At 36.2% G+C, this 20,055-nt stretch overlaps 1 long non-coding RNA gene and 1 pseudogene across 1 annotated transcript in view; one reads left to right on the forward strand and one right to left on the reverse strand.

The window, feature by feature from the left end:
- Window positions 1-6,776: 6,776 nt before the first annotated feature.
- The window catches only part of LOC109490112, a 42,145-nt gene continuing 28,866 nt past the window's right edge, over window positions 6,777-20,055 (reverse strand). The window contains exons 4-5 of the long non-coding RNA XR_002143347.2: window positions 10,671-10,815; window positions 6,777-6,833 (exon numbers count right to left, since the gene is read on the reverse strand). This is a non-coding gene — a long non-coding RNA (uncharacterized LOC109490112). The remainder of the gene's footprint in view (window positions 6,834-10,670; window positions 10,816-20,055) is intronic.
- On the forward strand, window positions 14,807-15,395 carry LOC100467927 (annotated as a pseudogene).

The raw sequence follows: 20,055 nt of genomic DNA on the forward strand, positions 1-20,055 counted from the left end.
AAGCAATGCAAGACTTCAAAGAACACACACATACACACACCCACAGAAGGTAGCATGATACCATCAAACAATGACAACCTTCTGGTAACTGAACACAAAGACTTCTGCACCTTAAGATAAGGTCTGCAGATAAAGATTTCAAAATAGCTTTTTAGGGAAACTCAATGAGCTACAAAAACACACAGAAAGACAATCCAATGAAATCAAGAAAATAATACAGGTAAAAAAAAATGAGAAGTTTAACAAAGAGGTAAAAAAGAACCAAATTTCAAAACTGAAGAACACAATGAATGAAATGAAAAATGCCATAGAAAGCATTGCTATCAGACTTGATCTAGCAGAAGAAAAAATCTGCAAGATTGAAGATAGAACTTTGAAATTATCCACTCACAGGAAAACAATTAAAAAAAATGAAAAGGAGTGAAGAAAGTCTACTTTATCTATGAAATATATCAAAAGGACCAATTTATGACTTATTGGAGTTCTGGAGAAAAGAGAAAGAAGGGGAAAAGAAAACTTATTTAAAGAAATAATGATCAAGAACTTCCCAAATCTGCAAAGAGATTTGGATATCCAAGTTCATGAAGCTTGTATGTGACCAAACAAAATCAACTAAAAGAAACCTTGTCCAAGACACATTATAATAAAACTGTGAACAAAAACAAAGAGAGAATCTTAAAAACAACAAGAGAAAAAGTTTATAACTTTCAAGGGAACCTCTGTGAGGCTATCAGCAGATTTCTCAGCAGAAATCTTACAGGCTGGAAAAGAGTATGATATAGTCAAAGGGCTGAAAGAAAAAAGACCTGCCAACCAAGAACACTTTACCTGGCAAAACTATCCTTCAGCAATGAAGGAAAGATAAAGACTTTCCCAGACAAACAAAAGTTGAGGGAATTCATTACCACTGGACTTGCCTTACAAGAAATGCTAGAGTTCTTCAAGCTGTAATGAAAGGAAGGTAACAAATAACATAAAAAACATATGAAAATATACAACACTCTGCTAGAGGTAAGTATATAGTCAAATTTAGGATACCCTCAAACTATACCGTATGGTATGAAGTGGTGGCATGTTCACCGTTTAACTTTAGTATAAAGTTTAAATGATAAAGTATTGAAAATAACTATAGCTACAATAATTTGTTAATAAATACACAATATAAAAAGAGATATATAGTGGCATTAAAAACATAAAGGGGGGAGTAAAAGGGCAGAGTTTTTGTATGCAATTGAAGTTAATTTGTTATCAACATAAAATAGACTATTATACTTATAAAATGTTTAATGTAAGCCTCATGGTTATTGCTAAATGGCAAAAACCTACAGTACAGTCACAAAAATAAAGAGAACAGAATCAAAGCATACCTCTACAGAAAATCATTTCACAAAGCATAGCGAGAGGAAGAAAGGAACAAGGGACAAAACAGCTACAAAATAATTAATAAAATAGCATTCATTGCAGGATACAAAATCAACATACAGAAATCAATTGTTTCTATATACTAACAATAAAACATCTGAAAAAATTAATTATTCCATCCACAATAACACTGAAACAATATGCTTAGGAGTAAATTTAACCAAGAAAGTAAAAGATCCATATGATAAAAATTGTAAGATTTTAATAAAAGAAATTGAAGAAAGTGCAAATAAATAAAAAAGATATTCCATGCTCATAATTGGAAAAATTAATGTTGTTAAAATGTCCTTACTACCCAAAGAAATCTACAGATTTAATATAATCCCTATCAAAATACCAATGGCATTTTTCACAGAACTATAACAAATAATCCTAAAATTTGACCTGGAATAACCAAAGCAATATAGAGAAAGAACAAAGCTATCATGCTCCCAGATTTCAAACAATACTACAAAACTATAGTTCAAAACAGTCTGGTATTGGCACAAAAACTGGCACATTGAACAAATAGTCCAGAAATAAATTCACACATATATGATAAATTAATCTACAGAAAAGGAGGCAAGAATATACAATGGGAAATGCAGTCTCTTAAGTGGCATTGGGAAAACTGGGCGGCCATGTGCAAAAGAATGAAACTGTACCACTATCTCACACACTATACAAATTTAGCTCAAGATGGATTAAAGACTTGATGTAAGACCTAAAACTATAAAACTCCTGAAAGAAAACATAAGTGGTAAGCAATTTATCATTGGTCTTAGTGACATTTTTTTTGGACTTGACTCCATCAGCAAGTGCAACAGAAGCAAAATTAAAGTATTGGGACTATACCAAACTAAAAGGCTTTTGTGCAGCAAAGGAAATGATCAGCAAAATGAAAAGGCAACCTACTGAATGGGAAAAAATATTTGCAAATGATATATCTGATAGGTAGCTAATATCCAAAATATATAGAGAACTGATACAACTCAAAAGCAAAAGCAAAAAACAGTCTTATAAAAAAAAAATGGGCAGAAGATCTGAAAAGAAGTTTTTCCAAAAAAGACATATAGATGCCCAAAAAACACACGAAAAGATGCTCAATATCATTAATCTTCAGGGAAATAACAAAACAAAACAAAAATCACAATAAAACATCACCTCACACCTGTCAGAATGGCTAAAATCTATAAGATAAAACATAAGTGTTGGCAAAAAAAGAATCCTTGTGCACTGTGAGTAGGAATGTAAATGGGTGCAGCCACTATGGAAAACAATCTGAAGGTTCCTCAAAAAATTAAAAACAGAACTACCATATGATCCAGCAATTCCATTTATGGGTATTCATTTGAAGAAAATGAAAACACTAACTTGAAAAATATATGCACCCCTATGTTCATTGCAGCATTATTTGTAATAGCCAAGATATGGAAGCAACCTAAGTGTCTAGCAATAGACGAATGGACAAAGATATGGTATGTATGTACAATGGAATATTAGACAGCCACAAAAAAGAACAAAATCTTGCCATTTGCAGCAATATGGATAGACCTTGAGGGTTTTCTACTAGGGGAAATAACTCAGAGAAAAACAAAATTATTTCACTCACATGTGAAATCTAAAAAACAACACACAAAACAAAGCCTGACTCCTAGAGAACAGACTAATGGTTGCCAGAGGAGAAGAGGGTGGGCGGTGGGAGGGAAATGGGTGAAAAGGTACAAACTCCTAGTTATAAAACAAATAAGTCATGGGGATGTATTGTAGATCGTGGGGAATGTAGTCAATAACATTGTGTTAACTTTGTATGGTGACAGCTGGTAACTAGATGCATTATGGTGATCATTTCACAATATATATAAATGTCAAATCACTGCGCTGTACACCTGAAACTAATATGATATTGTATTTCAACTACACTTCAATTTAAAAAAGCTATTTATACTGTTCTTGCCATATATTCATACATTTGGAATTATTGCAAACTAAAATGTTAGCATTTAAAAAAAGAGAATATGACTAAATATCTCTGAAGATAACACTCATAATATTGTATAGATGGCAGTTAAAATACCGGAAGGAGGACATGAACTGAAAAAAATCTCCAAACACAATTACTTTTCTTTTAAACTATTTATATAATATAATGATCTAGTTTTTAAATAGAATGTTACATTCTTACTATTTTTTATTGTATAGTTAATAATGTGGTTTTATACTACATAGATTATTTTGTATGTTTCAGATATTACATTGAAAAATTTTCTAAGATATGTCCCCCTACAGTACACACTGAATTATGTAAATATAAAAGTACAGAATCCCAAACAAAATTAATAAAGAGTATCCTCCAAAAAACCACAATTAATGATTTCAACTTTTTTTTTTTAAAGATTTTATTTATTTATTCGACAGAGATAGAGACAGCCAGCGAGAGAGGGTACACAAGCAGGGGGAGTGGGAGAGGAAGAAGCAGGCTCATAGCCAAAGAGCCTGATGTGGGGCTCGATCCCAGAACGCCGGGACCACGCCCTGAGCTGAAGGCAGATGCTTAACCGCTGTGCCACCCAGGCGCCCCATGATTTCAACTTTTAAAATCACTTTATGTTTCCCTAGCTTTCTTTGTGAATTGGTCATTTTGGATCTTTTATAAAATACAACTCCACCCAAAGGGAAGAGAAATATATTAGATGAAGGGTTTTTAATTACTATTTTAAAAAATAACTAATTATCAGTGACTTCCGAAAACGACAAAAGATTCAGCAAATAAATGGTATCAGTGTATAATAGTATGAAATTTAAGGACATGCACCAAAAAAACACATTTTAGTAACAAAAGAAAACCATTTTTAAGGCATTCGATATTTCCCAAAGAATCAAAATAGGATTCATCAAAAAAATACAACTTTGTTGAACTGACGCATACTTGTTTTATGATGTAGTATTGATTTTAATCACCAGAATATAAACATAAGAACAAGTCACTTTTCATACTGTTTGTCTCCAACACCGAGAACAATACCTGAGCAGATGGTCAAAATCAGCTTTGAATGGATAAATGAATCATATCTGGAGATGATGCACTATAATCTTTTAAATGTTTAGGATACCTAAATAGTGGTAAGTCAGCTCCAGCCACCAAAATATACTTTGCTATATTTCAAATCTCAATAAAAAATAATTTGGACAGTTTCCCTTTTTCATTTACAAAATTAACAGAGTTATGTAAGTGCAAAAGAATTCCACTTTTCATGGCCTCTATTCACTAGTCTTTAGCCCATATAGAAGCAGAAACCAGAAAGACCTAAATCTGATATGTTCATTCTTGTTATGGATCAGACGTAGCATGAGTGCCTTTGAGGAAAAGAAATTAAGTTGCAAGGTGCTGTAGTAGTGGATTGTGGGAAGAGTGGAGAAGGACAAAGAGGCAGGAGATTTTTAATCATAGGCTTTAATTTAAATCAGAAATTTCTGCTGAGAATTCCTTTGATAATTGCTTCTAATTTCTCTATCATTTGTCTTCTATGTTTTTAGCTATGTTCATTATGGGGAAGATTTTAAATTTAAAATAATTGTGCATACTGAATTCTCTATTGCCTCAATTTTCATTTCATTACATTCCTTTAATATTATAATGAACAATGTATTCTCATGCATCCAGTTATTAAGGAACATTTGACTAGTCAAATACAACTTTAGAAACCTTACATTCTATTATTTTGGTATTCTATTTTAATGCATTCTTATAGCTTTTATTGTTTTTATTATACCAGTTTTCAGATCTAATTAATTCTGCCAGCACAATAGCTTGTTAAAATGCTTTGAGACGGTAAACAGTGGAGATGTATGCTGTATATATATATATACACACAAACGGTTTGATTATTTTAAGTAAAGTGATTGGATGTTAATTGCTTAAAATGAGTAAATTCATTCAAAACAGTTAAATCTGCTGTGTGCACAAAAAACTGCAAGATCAAAATAAAAATATTGGGAGCTCCATATAATGTTACTCCCTCCTAATAATATTCAAAAACAAACAGTACATTTTATATTGTACCCAGAAGGATTGTCATCCAGTTTCTAGTTACAAGGAATCACACCTTATTTCTAGATCGTATATATATATACACTATATGTGTATATATACACTATATGTGTATATATACACACTATATGTATATATATAAATAAATATATAAATAAATATACATATAGTATATATAAATATATATACATATAGTATATATATACTTATATAGTATATATATACTATATTTATAAATATAGTATATATATATATTTTAAGATTTTATTGATTTATTAGAGAGAGAGAGCGCACACAAGCAGGGGAGCAGCAGGCAGAGGGAGAAGAGGGAAGCAGGCTCCCTGTTGAGCAAGGAGCCTGACGCGGGACTCAATCCCAGGACCCTGGGACATGACCTGAGCTGAAGGCAGATGTTTAACTGACTGAGCCCCCCAGGCACCCCGATCCAGATAGTATACTGATATTGGCTATCTAATGTATTAGGATGTGAGTTTAGTCTAAATGAAAACCCGCTTATACAAGTCAGGTGTCAGTATCTAGGCTGACTCATTAGATCTTCTGTTTAAAGTGACCAGATGTCTAGGTTCCTTTTTTCTTGTTTTTACCATCCATCATGCCTTGTACTTTCCCTTTAAAGCATAAAATGGAAGTTGCATACGTGACTTCCTCTCACATCCCAATGGAAGACATTTATCAATGACCCCACCTAGCTGCAAGGGAGGCTGCCAAGCAGTGTTTATTCTAAGCAACCATAGCCCAACTAAAACTTGAGAGAATAAGCAGGAATCTCTTCCATAAGAGGCAAATACAATGAAAGCTCACAAATTTGTAAAATTACTTGACATTTTTTTAAAAATGTAAAAGTTTATGGTTTTCAGTTATGTAATTCAGAATTTAGAGCCTCCCCATTAAGTGGTCATAACTGAATTTCAAAAAGGAAGCAATAATCAGGGAACATATTAATTTTTTTCAACATGATTTTGAATATTGCTTGAAGTAATACTAATCCAAATGGAGTCAAACTTTATTAGAAGGTGCCATCCACAAAAATGTATCACTAAAACATAATGATATGTTTCTGTTCTCTTACATTGCTTTCCTGTGTTGGACACTGATAATCACCCAGCATCCTTTCTTCCTCTCTCCTCTTTCCTAAATAATCCCAGTTTAATTCAAGTATTCACAGAAAAAGCCTCCCTCTCTCTCTCTCTCTCTCTCTCTCTCTCACACACACACACACACACACACACACACACACACACACACACCCCAAGAAAAGAACAAAAAACACAGCAGGTACTTCACAATCATAAGAAAACCAACCTGTGTGTAAAGCAGCTGTTGCAGGCAGCAGAGTGGAGAGGCGAACAGAACTTGGATCCTTGATGAGAAGATTGAGCTGCTGAATCAATCTACCTCGAGGCCATCCATCACAGGCAATACATTTTCTTATTTTTAAATTGGCTTAAGTCAATTTTTCAATCACTTGTTCACAAAGCATCCTAACTGATATGTATTTCTAAATAATGCTCTTCACTACTTACAAAAGCATTGAGCAATATGATTTCTAGAATAAACACAACTCTGAAAGACAAAATTCTAACCAAAACTTGTCACATTTTCATGGAACAATTTCATATATATTCTGAATAAGTGTGGATAGGACTAAAATGATACAACTTAAGTTTTAGATGATCAAATCAAAACATTGTAATTTTTCAAGGCATTGATTTCGATAAGAATTCACTGAAAGATGTATAATTTCTCATCTAACCATGCATCAGTGTGACCCTCTGAATTTCAACTGAGTACAGAAACACAGCCATTAAATCAAGGACAGATGCCTATTTGTCCAGCACTAAAAAACCAAGCATTTGCCTGCTAAGATATGTCTACCAATGTACTTTTTTTTAAGGCTTTTTTGTTTTCATGAGGTTTATCTTCCGCAAGAAGAATCCTGGAAGCTTATCTATTTTCACAGGCCGGAAGTGCTGAATTATTTAAATGGAACTTCAAATGTTCTCACTTTGCAGTAGGAATTGTCCTTAAGGGATGTTATAATAGTTAGATGCTATTGCAAACAAGCATTTATTTCCCTGACTGAAAGAAGAAACTATTGTATACTACCTGACTGGTTTTTTTTTTTTTCCTCAGCCTTCTTTCTTTTATGTGATTACTATTTGTGACTTATTTACAATTTATTACACTTTGTATCACGAGACACATCATTGTAATTGTCAGTCCTATTTAAGTTTTTGAAAGAGAGTGAAAGAGCTAGATGTTTTAGACCTCTGAATAAGAAGTGAAGTAATATTAACATGTGACTGAATGTTGGCTGCTTGAGTGAAACAGATGATCTGATGACTTCTAAAGGGAACACATTCTGGGCTGAGATAATGTTAACATAACTAACGAAGGCCTCCTGAAAGAATGAAAATAAAAATAGATGGGCTACTTATAACTTCACAGGGCACATAGTTTTCAGTTCACAGCAATTTACCACAAATTGGTTCCCTACCTGTTAAAAGCAAAAGATAAAAAGCATTGATATATTCTAGCACACATGCTAGCAAATCATATAACTGAATTACAGTCTCAGATTGAAACAAAGAAAAACTTAATATCACAGTTTCTTAGTTTTACAAAGGATAAAGAAATAGAAATTGTAGATGTGGATGAAGGAGAAAATTATACATTTGTTGGAAGACATGGAAAGGTGAATTTTTTCCTAAGTAAACTTGTGAATAAATAAGGACATAATACATTTCATATAATTTAGTAATGCTCTCAGAAATCATCACGACAAGATGCCAATATCGCAGTTGGTTAAGAGCATAAAACCAGAATACTGGGGTTTAAATCTTGGGCCTACCACAAACTGATTGTGTGCCTTTAAGCAAATTAATGAACATCTCTGGTCCTCAATTTCCTCACCAGCAAGATGGAGATAATGATAGTAATGGTAAGTAGTTTATAGTGTTTTTACAAGGATTAAAGAGTAAATACAGGTAATTATTTAGAGCAGCACATGTACTCAAAAAACATCAACTACTATTAGTAACTTCATACACAAGAAAATGTCAATTCATTCTGTAAACGTAAGAAATGTTAACTAAAAGCATACTTTAATGTTTTTCTATTTCAACTTTTAGTGGTCATACAAGTACATAATGATATGTGAGTCTATTTGATAGTCTTGTTGAGAGTAAAATGTAAACCTGCAGTCTGTTTTCTTCCCTATATAAATATTGGTTTCTTTCAATTTATGTTTTTTAAATAATGAATATACTGGTTATAGTCACAAAGTATAAACCCTCAAATACCTAAAAAGTCTTCTTTTAAATATATTAATTACATTTAACATATTCCAACCACTTATCTGGCACATTATCAAAGATAAAAAATAATAATATATTTCAACTAGTATATTCGGTATTTTATTTTCGCTTAGTTCAGATTTTTTATTTTTTATTTCTTTTTATTTTTTAAGTGGGGGCAGAAGGAGAGGGAGAGAGAGAATTTTACTCAGGCTCCACACCCAGCACAGAGCCAGACATGGGGCTCGATCTCACAACCCTGAGATCATGACCTGAGCCAAAATCAAGAGCCGGATGCTTAACCAGTCGAGCCACACAGGTGCCCCCAGATTGTTTTTAAATAACAACTATTTCTCTTTGACCTAAGTAAACAAAATTCATTTATTTTAATCACACTGCTCCCAAATCAATCTGCTTCCCAAATTATAAATATTGAGATATCCCGGTATTTCCATATAGCATGTGCTACTTTGCACTTGGAAGTCAAATATTGTTCATAATCATCAAATACTTATTACATACCAGCCAGATTCAAGGCATCTCTTGGGCTGCAGGTAAATAAGACAAAGAACTTTAGAACTGGAAGGACCCCAGAATGTGTTGGACAGCTCCCTCTTTTCATTGGTGAAGAAACTGTTGCCCGTAAAATGACTCAAAACAAGAGAGAAGCTAAAGGTCACTGGCTTTGGCCAGGCAGAATTCTCAGGTTCCTGTTCACTACATTCCACTGCTTAATATTTGCAGAGTCCCTGTTCTCTGGTTATGGCCAAGTAACTAGAAAACTTGCTTTTCTGTAGAACAGCAAATGGATTTGATTCTAAAGGCATTGTTATGGTCTTTTATAGAGTTATATTGAGACCTACAGAAGGTGCTATCTTCAATTCCACTACAGATACAGTGCTATTAATAGATCCAAAAAAAATGGTGATATCCATAGTCCTATCTAAAGTTTGTGATAGAATCATTATGTCATCCTGATTAAAGAAATTGCTCTCCTTTGGTCAATCTGCCCCAGCTATTATCTGAGAACATGTAATCAAAAAGTGCTGGATGACATGTTCTAACAAGAAAAAATGCAGTTGTGAGTTATTAGAAGATAGTGGTTGAAAAAAAAACAGTAAGAAAAAAACAAACTGCAATAAGATATTCTTGAATCCTGACATATTTCTTGGAAGACACAATTTTAATCAATCAGAATATTTGTATTATCTATCTTCATTTTACTTTACACACAGTGACAATTAGAGAAAAATCTTTTCTGAAGAGCAAAGAAGAGGGTTAAGCTTCCACCTAATGAATCTTATCCATGTCGAGACCAAACCCTAGAATTCTGTAGGAAATTTCACTTATTTTTCAATTGCTATTTTTAAGCTGAGCGTTCTGATTAATTGCCTTAATATTCAATTCTCTTTGTTAATATAAATTCAACCACAGAAAGGCCAGTAATTAAGGAGCACTTAAAATGGGGAGAATTTCCATACCTCCTGATTCCTATTTGACAAAAGAGTTTTTTGCTATTTCTTAAGACCCATTTGTATCACTGTAATTGGTGAAAATAACATGCACACTTACATACAAATTTGGCAGAATATGAATGTTTAAATAATTTTAAAATTCACAACTCCTTTGTTCCTCTCCTCTCTCTTCACCACACTAGGGAGTCAGTGTACCATCCCTTCCTTCCTGGAATATTTTTTAAAATTATGCCCTTTGGTTCAAGGAAAAATAGGTAATATCTTTGTTGGTAATGATTCAGATTCTAGTTTTAATGGTAATCAATGTCAAATGTAAAAAATAAATAAATAAAGGTAAAGTAGAGCTTAAGAGAGGATGTGGACTGGAGATTCCTCTAAATGTGAAATAAGAGAGCTCCGGAGATCCAGAGCAGTGAGGAAACTCACCCGTTACCCTGGAAAAATTCTTGAGAGGAAGACCATGAGACCCAAGAGAGGAATGGCTGTGTGGTTGGTCCATCTAAGAAGTTGTACCGAAGGCAGAAATCAGCCAACTGAGTTGATGATGATGGGTTGACCAATGTTCTGTGACCTAAGAAAAATATTTAAGCAGCAATAAGCTGATAGACCTGAAACAACCATTCTTAACAGTAATCAGTATTGATGGAGGATTAATGACTTCTAATTCTCCTCCTACCTCCAAACCATGGCACAATTCTTATTGAAGCTTGAGAAGGAAAAACTCTGTTTCACCATTCACTGGGTAGTCAGACTATGCTGCATAGAATATAATATGAATGCAGCCAAGCTTAAAAGGTAGATAAGTGACACCCAGGGAAGAGACTAGTGCAATATTCAGGGCTGCTTAAGCAGATAATACATACACCAGACCAAGTGGTACCATATTTACTTATAGCAAGAAAGGAGAGAAAGTGTATATAAGATTCAATCCCTTGTGGTGCACCACCCCTGGTCCAACAAATCCATTCCACAGGCATCACAGGGAGTGTGACTGCATGCACCCCAATTTTTGCTAAAGGACCCCAAACTCTCCTGTATTGGGTCTGAAATACAGAAAGTTAGAGGTGTGCCTGTGGGCCATTGAAACATTTTTTTTTTTATGTTCTTATGTATCATCTTTGTTTTTTTAAGATTATTTATTTATTTATTTATTTAACAGAGAGTAAGAGGGAGAGAGAGAGCACAAGTAGGGGCAGTGGCAAGCAGAGGGAGAAGCAGGCTCCCCATTGAGTGAGGAGCCTGATGGGGGACTCGATCCCAGGACCCTGGGGTCATGACCTGAGCCAAAGGCAGACACTTAACCGACTGAGCCACCCAGGTGCCTGTGTTTATTTTTTTTTTTTTTAAGATTTTATTTATTGTGAGAGAGAGCACACAAGCGAAGGAGTGAGTGAGGGAGAAGCAGACTCCTTGCTGAGCAGGGAGCCCAATGTGGGACTCGATCCCAGGACCCTGAGATCATGACCTGAGCCGAAGGCAGACACTTAAGATACTGAAGCACCCAAGCGCCCCTGAAACATGTCTTTAAACAGAATAAAGGAGTACACATTGAGTATGACACAGGCAAAGATATTCCCACCCAAGGTGATAGGCCTAGCAAGCCATTGTGGGCTCCCTATCTCTTGGTAAGGGAAGTATTCTAGGCCCAAGGCCCATTCTTAGGCAGCCAAGCTGGGATTGAAAGACTGCATGCAGAAGACTGTCTTTCCTAACAGGTTTCAAGAAGCATAGCTAGATCATGACATCATCAATTTAATTGTTTTTATTTTATTTTATTTATTTATTTGACAGAGAGAGAGAGAGCACAAGCAGGGGGAGTGGTAGGCAGAGGGAGAGGGAGAAGCAGGCTCCGCCGCTGAGCAGGGAGCCCACCGTGGGGCTGGATCCCAGGACCCTGGGATCATGACCTGAGCTAAAGACAGACACTTAACCAACTGAGCCACCCAGGTGACCCAATTTAACTGCTTTTTAAATAAATTAATTAAATGCAGAAATTAAAACCTCCTCAACACACATTCAGAGACAGCTGACAACAGCAACAAAATGGTTGTCTCCTCCATCTCCTGCGTCTGCTCTTACTCCTTTTTCTCTATAACCCCTGTTTCCCCAGTTAGAATTTAAAAAGCCATCCTAGTCTCCTAGGCTTCATCAACCTGCTATCCAGTTTTTGCTCACGTCCATGGCTGACCTCCAGTGAAACACGATGACCATCTCCCTGTATCTAACCTCTCTCACCATCCTTAACATCCTCACTACTTCTCATTACTTCCAGTCACTTCCTCTCACTAAATTCTCACTACTTCTTAACATCGTGCAGTCTGCTTCAGTGGATAAGTGAGAGTGAAAACCAGTAACTCAAAAGCGACAGGGTTTCCCCTCTCTCTGAGAGTAGAGCGCTCCTATGAAAGCGTTCATTAGCTGAAACAGCATAAACAAGCAACCACCATAGCGTAAAAGTGAAAATTCTCTTCGCCTTTCTTTTGGGTTAGTGAAAGCAGGTAAGAATGCAGGTCTTTTGCAGAAGTGAACCTTAGGAAAGCAAGGGAAACCTGTATTTGTGTTTGTGCAAAAAAGTGATGGATTATGTATGCCCACATATTCTAATAATGTTTTACTTAATATCAGTGACTGTTTTAGACTATCTCTTCTTATTTTTACTTCTTGTTCATCCCATTCTAATCTACTGACTTTCCAATCGTACCCACCCCCACACAGAGCTTTGTACCTACACAAACATGCATCCCATGGACACGCAGAGTCAGTTCACCCACTTTGAGTGATTTACAATGTCTATTTTTATAAAGAAAAAAACTGAAGACTGATTATAAATAATAATAGTACCTTTAAATACATGATATAGGTTCACAATTTTCACATATTCGTACAGCTTGCCAGCACAGATTGCTTAGTTGACTAATTTCAGAAAATAAATGGTTAAACTGCTGGTAGTTTAAAAATAGTTGTTTGCTATTTTATTGTAGGCTGTAATAACTATTTGGAGAGACGACTCATGCTGGTGGAGGTTACTGGTTATCAATAATTAATCCCCTTTGGGCTCTGAGGGATTAACCACTTCTTAACTTCCTCCTCATCATTTATCTTGAACTCTTTTGCTCTAAATTTCCTTCACACAAGCACATAGACAAGTCCTCTTTCTATCACAGGCAATATTAATCATACAAGAACAGAAAATCTTCTCATTAAATCCCTGAAGCTCATTAGGGAAGTTTAAGTTATTCTAACACTTCCCTGATATTGTTGTATCCATGCAGTGAAGAGTGCTGACTTTCCTGCCAGTTAATTGTCTTATATGAACTGACCTAAAGACCAAAGTGCATTTTCTATGCTGAGTAGAGATGGAGTTGTAGCTGTTTTTACTAAAGCAACTAATTAAAAAGTTTTCTGCCAAAACACTATTCTTCCTTCAGTGTGATTACATTAGCAATGCAATGTAAGCTTGTTTATATGCTTTATTTTATACAACTGAGGCATTTCTGGAAAGTCAAGGATATTTGGAACCCATCTGATGTGCAGAGATTTCAGGCTAAAGGAAACCTATGCAAAATAATTTGTTAAATGAAACATTCTAAGGTATACGGCTATCCTCTAATGGATAAATTTTCTTATAAAGTCATTGTGGGAACACAAAAATAATATTCTATTAAGCTGAAAGAGCATTGGCAAGACAAAGACTGCAAAGTAAAAAAGGAAAGGAAAAAGCAAAGAGTCAAAAAAATACAACAGACAGATCTGGCAATGTCTGAATGTGGGCAGTGAAAGGAGAAAGTCTCACCTTCAGAAAGCAAGCCCACCTAAGACTGATTGTCAGGGAATTTCAGAAATCATCTAAAGCAATAGTGAACAATTAGGGAAGCTTTTTAAGAAAGAGAAAAAAAGACTCTGATGTAGTGTACCCAAGTGGAAAGTATACATACAAAAGATTTCCTCTCTGAGTCAGTGCAGTAGAAAAGGCATTCATGAAATTAACTAAAGTGAGTATCAGTTTTAAAGTTCTAAGTCTTTCAAACTGAAGAGTAAATAGCATGACAAATGTGAACTTTTTTAAGTTACAGGGCAACCACTGGATTAAACAAGCTTAACAAGTATAATTTTCCCACAAGTTTACTTTTTAAGTATGGTATATGGTAAATCTTCAACAGAAGGAGTATTTTCCAAATTTAAGCCACAGAAATTTTTCCTGCAATTTTTTCCAGGGATTAAAGATTAGAGAACCATAAATTATCATAAAGTTATACTAAAATCCAAATAAAAATTATATTAAAAATGACATTAGGAGACAGGAGATACTTAAGTCTAAGCAGTTGATTAAATTTGATTTAAAATATCAAGATTTCAAGTATTCATATGGGACTGGACACATGGCCAGTGTAGGATAATGTCTGGTTTTGACAAAGCTGTGAAGAGGAGAATAAAGGCGTGTGGCAACTAGAAAAAATAATGGGCTTTACTACTGCTAACAGTACCAAAGCATTAAGGAATATATAGACAGTGTCTTCCTCCTGACTGGTCTTTGGAGTGCTCTTAGAGCTGCCAATGGCAAGATGTCTTCAGGAAATGTCAAAATTGGGCATCCTGCCCCCAACTTCAAAGCCATGGTTGTTATGCCAGATGGCCAGTTCAAAGACATCAGTCTATCTAACTACAAAGGAAAATACATCATATTCTTCTTTTACCCTCTTCACTCCACCTTTGTGTGCCGCACAGAGATCATTGTTTTCAATGACAAGGCAGAAGAGTTTAAGAAACTCAACTGCCAAGTGATTGGTGTTTCTGTGGATTCTCATTTCTATTGCCTGGCGTAGACCAACGCACCCAAGAAACAAGGAGGACTGGGACCCACGAACATGCCCTTGGTATCAGACTCCAAACGTACCATCACTCAGGACTATGGAGTCTTAGAGGCTGATGGAGACATCTTGTTCAGAGACCTCTTTACCATTGATGATAAAGGTATCCTTCAGCAGATCACTGTGAATGTCCTCTTGGTGGGCCAGTCTGTGGATGAGACTCTTAGACTTCCAGTTAACTGACAAGCATGGGGAAGTGTGCCCAGCTGGCTGGAAACCTGGCAGTGGTACCATCAAGCCTGATATCCAGAAGAGCAAAGAATATTTCTCCAAGAAGAAGTGAGCACTGGCCCATTTTAGGGCCAGGCTGCAGAGGGCAGCCATGAAGACAGAAGCTCGTTTGTACTATTGTGGTCATGCTTAAAACACACAACTCTAGACTCAGTGCAGATGTGGTATAGGACAGGACAGGCCTTTCCTGCAGGGCTTGGGGAGGCCAGCTTTCTTCCTCCAAGGAGAATGGCCTGAGCTGTGCTATGGGACAGGTCAACTGATATATACAGTAGTGGGGCATCACTTTTGATCTTTTGTTGTTTCTATTAAACTTGAACAGAAGGGAAAAAAAGAAAATATAGACAGATGAATTCTATATGGCTAATTGTCATCCTCCAGATTAAGATGTGGATGAATGCATGTAGTCCAAACCTCTATAGGCTTGAGCATGAAAAACAAAAGATAGAAAAGGTCTAACTCTTGCTAAACTATTGTAGTTTCCTTAACACATCCCAAATATCACATACCTTATAAAATGTTCTTTACTATTTATATACATATGTGCTTCATACAACATAAAAATTCCTGTATCATAGTACATAAGCCAGGTTTAAAAAGCCTCAAATTTTTCAATCACCATCTACGTACAGGATCCTTTTTCAACAAACACATAACCAATATGAATTGTGGTCTTAGGCCAGATTTTTTACTTAAAACTCAGATTTTGACTTAAGCACATGAGTGGATAGTAAACACGGGAAAGTTAAGGGGAAAGGATGAGGAGTTGAGGAGTTCAGTTTTGCCATATACATTTAGGTGAAGATTTTCAGTAAGCAACTGAACATACACATCTGAAGTTCAAAAATAAGTTGGCTGAAGATGAAGATTCGGGCTTCATTAACAAATGACAGACACTGAAGCCAGCGACGTAGTAAATATCATTCAGGTGGGCTGTTCAGATGGACAATATACAGTAATCTGAGAAAAATTCTAGGGGGGAATAAACACCTTAAAGGAAAAAACTCATTATTAAATCCTTAGCCATCAAAAAGCAAGAATTCCTTACAGAATGTTCATTTAACAAAGGCTACTCTTTTTTTTTTAAAGATTTTTTTTTTTAATTCATTCGACAGAGATAGAGACAGCCAGCTAGAGAGGGAACACAGGCAGGGGGAGTGGGAGAGGAAGAAGCAGGCTCATAGCAGAGGAGCCTGATGTGGGGCTTGATCCCATAACGCCAGGATCACGCCCTGAGCCGAAGGCAGACGCTTAACCGCTGTGCCACCCAGGCGCCCCTAACAAAGGCTACTCTATATGAAAGTGCATCATATCATTGCCTTTCATTTTCAGTTTATTTTCTCAGTCCTTGAAAATCACACACACACACACACACGCATGCAGAGTTCATAATTGTGCTTATGGTACAATAATACCATAATGGCAAAAAAATGTTTGTGAAATATTTACTATGTGCCAGGCAATGTGCTAAGTGTTTTACATACATTGGATCATTTAATCTTCATAACAGCATGTTCTAGCTATTTGTTGTCATTAATAAACCAGATCAAAACTTGGTGTTTTACAAACTGAAGACTTCAGAGGGGAGGGGGTGGGGAAATGGGATAGACTGGTGATAGGTAGTAAGGAGGGCACGTATTGCATGGTGCACTGGGTGTTATACGCAACTAATGAAGCATCGAACTTTACATCGGAATCCGGGGATGTACTGTATGGTGATTAACATAATATAATAAAAAAATCATTAAAAAAAAAACTTGGTGTTTTAAAACAACAGCCACTTCTATTTCATGATTAATGAAATCAGGTTAAAGAATCAGATAGGGTTAGAATTGGTGATACTTACACTCTACATGGAGTCGGCTGAGGTCACTATAGGGTATTAGTTGGTAGATGGGCTGTTCTGAAGAGTCCCAGAGGCTTAACACACATGTCAGGTGCCTTGGCTGGAAAGCTAAGTTCAGCTGGCACATGGTGTCTCCAGTGTGGCTGTCTAAGAGTAGTCGAATTTCTGATAGGATTGGCTAAGGACGCTGAGAGACAGTTTTCCAAGAGCAAGAATTCAAAAAGGGTTGACCAAAAGTTGCAGAGCATTAGATCTAGTCTCAAAAGTCCCAGAACTCCATTGCAGTTTGTTCATTAAAAGCATCACCAAGGCCACCTCAGACTCAAAGAGATGAAAATTGCACTTCACCTCTCACAGGAAGGGGTAGCAAAGTATTTATAGCCATCTTTAACCTGTCACAGTGCCCTGTACAATAAATATGAGTACCATTCCCTTTTATAGATGAGAAAACTGAGTCCTCTGTGGTTAATAAATTGCCACAATTCCCCTGCGTGGTATGTAGCTAAACCAGTAATTTAAAAATGGCAGTCCTAACTCCAGTGCCTTAGCCCTTAACTGCTGTGCTAGAAATGGCTGATTACGTATCATATTTGAGGAGCTATTTTGGTTGTCAGTCAGTAGATCTAACATAAATAGTGAAACTAGGGACGCCTGGATGGCTCAGTGGGTTAAGTGTCTGCCTTCAGCTCAGGTCATGATCCCAGGGTTCTGGGATCGAACCCCGCGTCGGACTCCCTGCTCAGCGGAGAGCCGCTTCTCCCTCTCCCTCTGCCCTTGCTCATGTGCTCTCTCTCACTCACTCAACTAAATAAATAAATAAAATCTTTTAAAAAAATAGTGAAACTATAAAATCTTTGGTAATTTGAAAGGTGCAAAGTAAATTTCAAAATATTTTTGTGTACAGAGCATTCACATATTTAGCAGAGATACAAGATGGACCAACATATAGACCTTAAAAAGTTTATATTTTAGTGGAGAGAATAAGGATAACAACCTTACTATATAATTGTTAATACATATTGTGAAGCAATTGCTGTAGAATAGCTATGGCCATTCAGAAGTGGAAAATAGTATGATTTGCACTGATCCTTTATATAGAATATGCCGTCTGCCATGACTAACCTTCCAATTCACCACACAGCTGCATGACCACCTTTCAAGTTTCAACCTCACATATCACATTCTTCTGAAGGCAATCTTCAATCTCCAAACTCTGTGCATGCTCTCTGCCCTTTGTACCTCTCTTATATATTGTTTACATTTATCTCAGGATACTCACCTTAGCACACTTAATATTATAATTATATCCACCCTTGTCTCATCTCTCCTAAGTTAACCAGACCATTTTACTCATCTCTGGCTTTTCTTTAGCACATAGCATTAAGAAATGAATCAATAATTACTTATGAATTAATGCTTAATTTGAATCTATTAAGGAAGTACCAAATATCCATTTAATACTTACTTATTGCTTACTATATGCCAGAAACTAGGTACAGAAATGTTAATAAAACATGGCCCATCACTCTACAGGAGTTGACAATGTAGTTATCTGTTAGATCTAAATCTAAAACTTAAGAGTATATATCTATGAGGTCCAACTCGTCGAGTATGGCATTCAAAGCCTTTGATTCTTTGCTTAGTTTTTGCCAGGGTTCTGTCTATTTCTGACAGTGGGGTGTTGAGGTCCCCTACTATTAATGTATTTTTATCTATATGTCTCTTTAATCTGGTGAAGAGTTGGCTTGTGTATCTTGCTGCTCCCCTGGTGGGGGCATATATATTTATAATTGTCATATCCACTTGTTGGATACATGCTTTAAGAATAATATAGTGCCCTTCTGTGTCTCTAACTATAGTCTTTAGTTTAAAATCCAATCTATCTGATATGAGAATTGCTACTCCAGCTTTCTTTTGAGGTCCATTTCCGTGAAAGATGGTACTCCATCCCTTTACTTTCAGTCTGAATGTTTCTTTGGGTTCAAAATGAGTCTCTTGTAGACAGCAAATGGATGGGTCATTTCTTTTTATCCAATCTGCAACCCTGTGGCGTTTTATGGGAGAGTTTAAGCCATTTAGATTGATAGAGATTATTGACAGATATGATTTTAATGATGCCATTTCTCTTTAAAGTCTTTGTATCGGTTGTGACTTGCTGCTCTGTATCACTCTTGGGGCCTTTTTACCTTTATAGAGCCCCCCTTAATATCTCCTGTAGGGCTGGTTTCGTGGTTACGAAATTGGTTAATGATTGGCGATTTTGGAACGTCTTTATTTCTCCATCAATTCTGAATGACAGCTNCTGACTGGCGATTCTGGAAGGTCTTTATTTCTCCATCCATTCAGAATGATCAGCCTTGCTGGATAAAGGATCCTTGGCTGCATGTTTTTCTCTGAAAGAGCTTTAAAAATGCCCCCCCCAGCCTTTCTCTCATTCCAGGTCTCTGTAGACAGGTCTGACGTAATCCTGATACCTTTGCCTTGGTACGTGAGAAATTTCTTTGCCCTGGCCGCTTTCAATACTGTATCCTTGGATCTAATATTTGCGAATTGCACTATGACATGCCGTGGCGTAGGTTTGTCCTGGTTGAGCTTGGATGGGGTCCTCTCTGCCTCTTGGACACGAATGCTTGTTTCCCTTGCTAGATTAGGGAAGTTTTCAGCTACAATTTGTTCAAATATCTCTTCTAGACCTCTGTTTTTCTCCACCCCCTCAGGGATGCCGATNCAAGCCTTTCTCTCATTCCAGGTCTCTGTAGACAGGTCTGACGTAATCCTGATACCTTTGCCTTGGTACGTGAGAAATTTCTTTGCCCTGGCCGCTTTCAATACTGTATCCTTGGATCTAATATTTGCGAATTGCACT

Source organism: Ailuropoda melanoleuca, chromosome 20, assembly GCF_002007445.2.
Source record: "Ailuropoda melanoleuca isolate Jingjing chromosome 20, ASM200744v2, whole genome shotgun sequence".
NCBI lineage: Eukaryota > Metazoa > Chordata > Mammalia > Carnivora > Ursidae > Ailuropoda > Ailuropoda melanoleuca.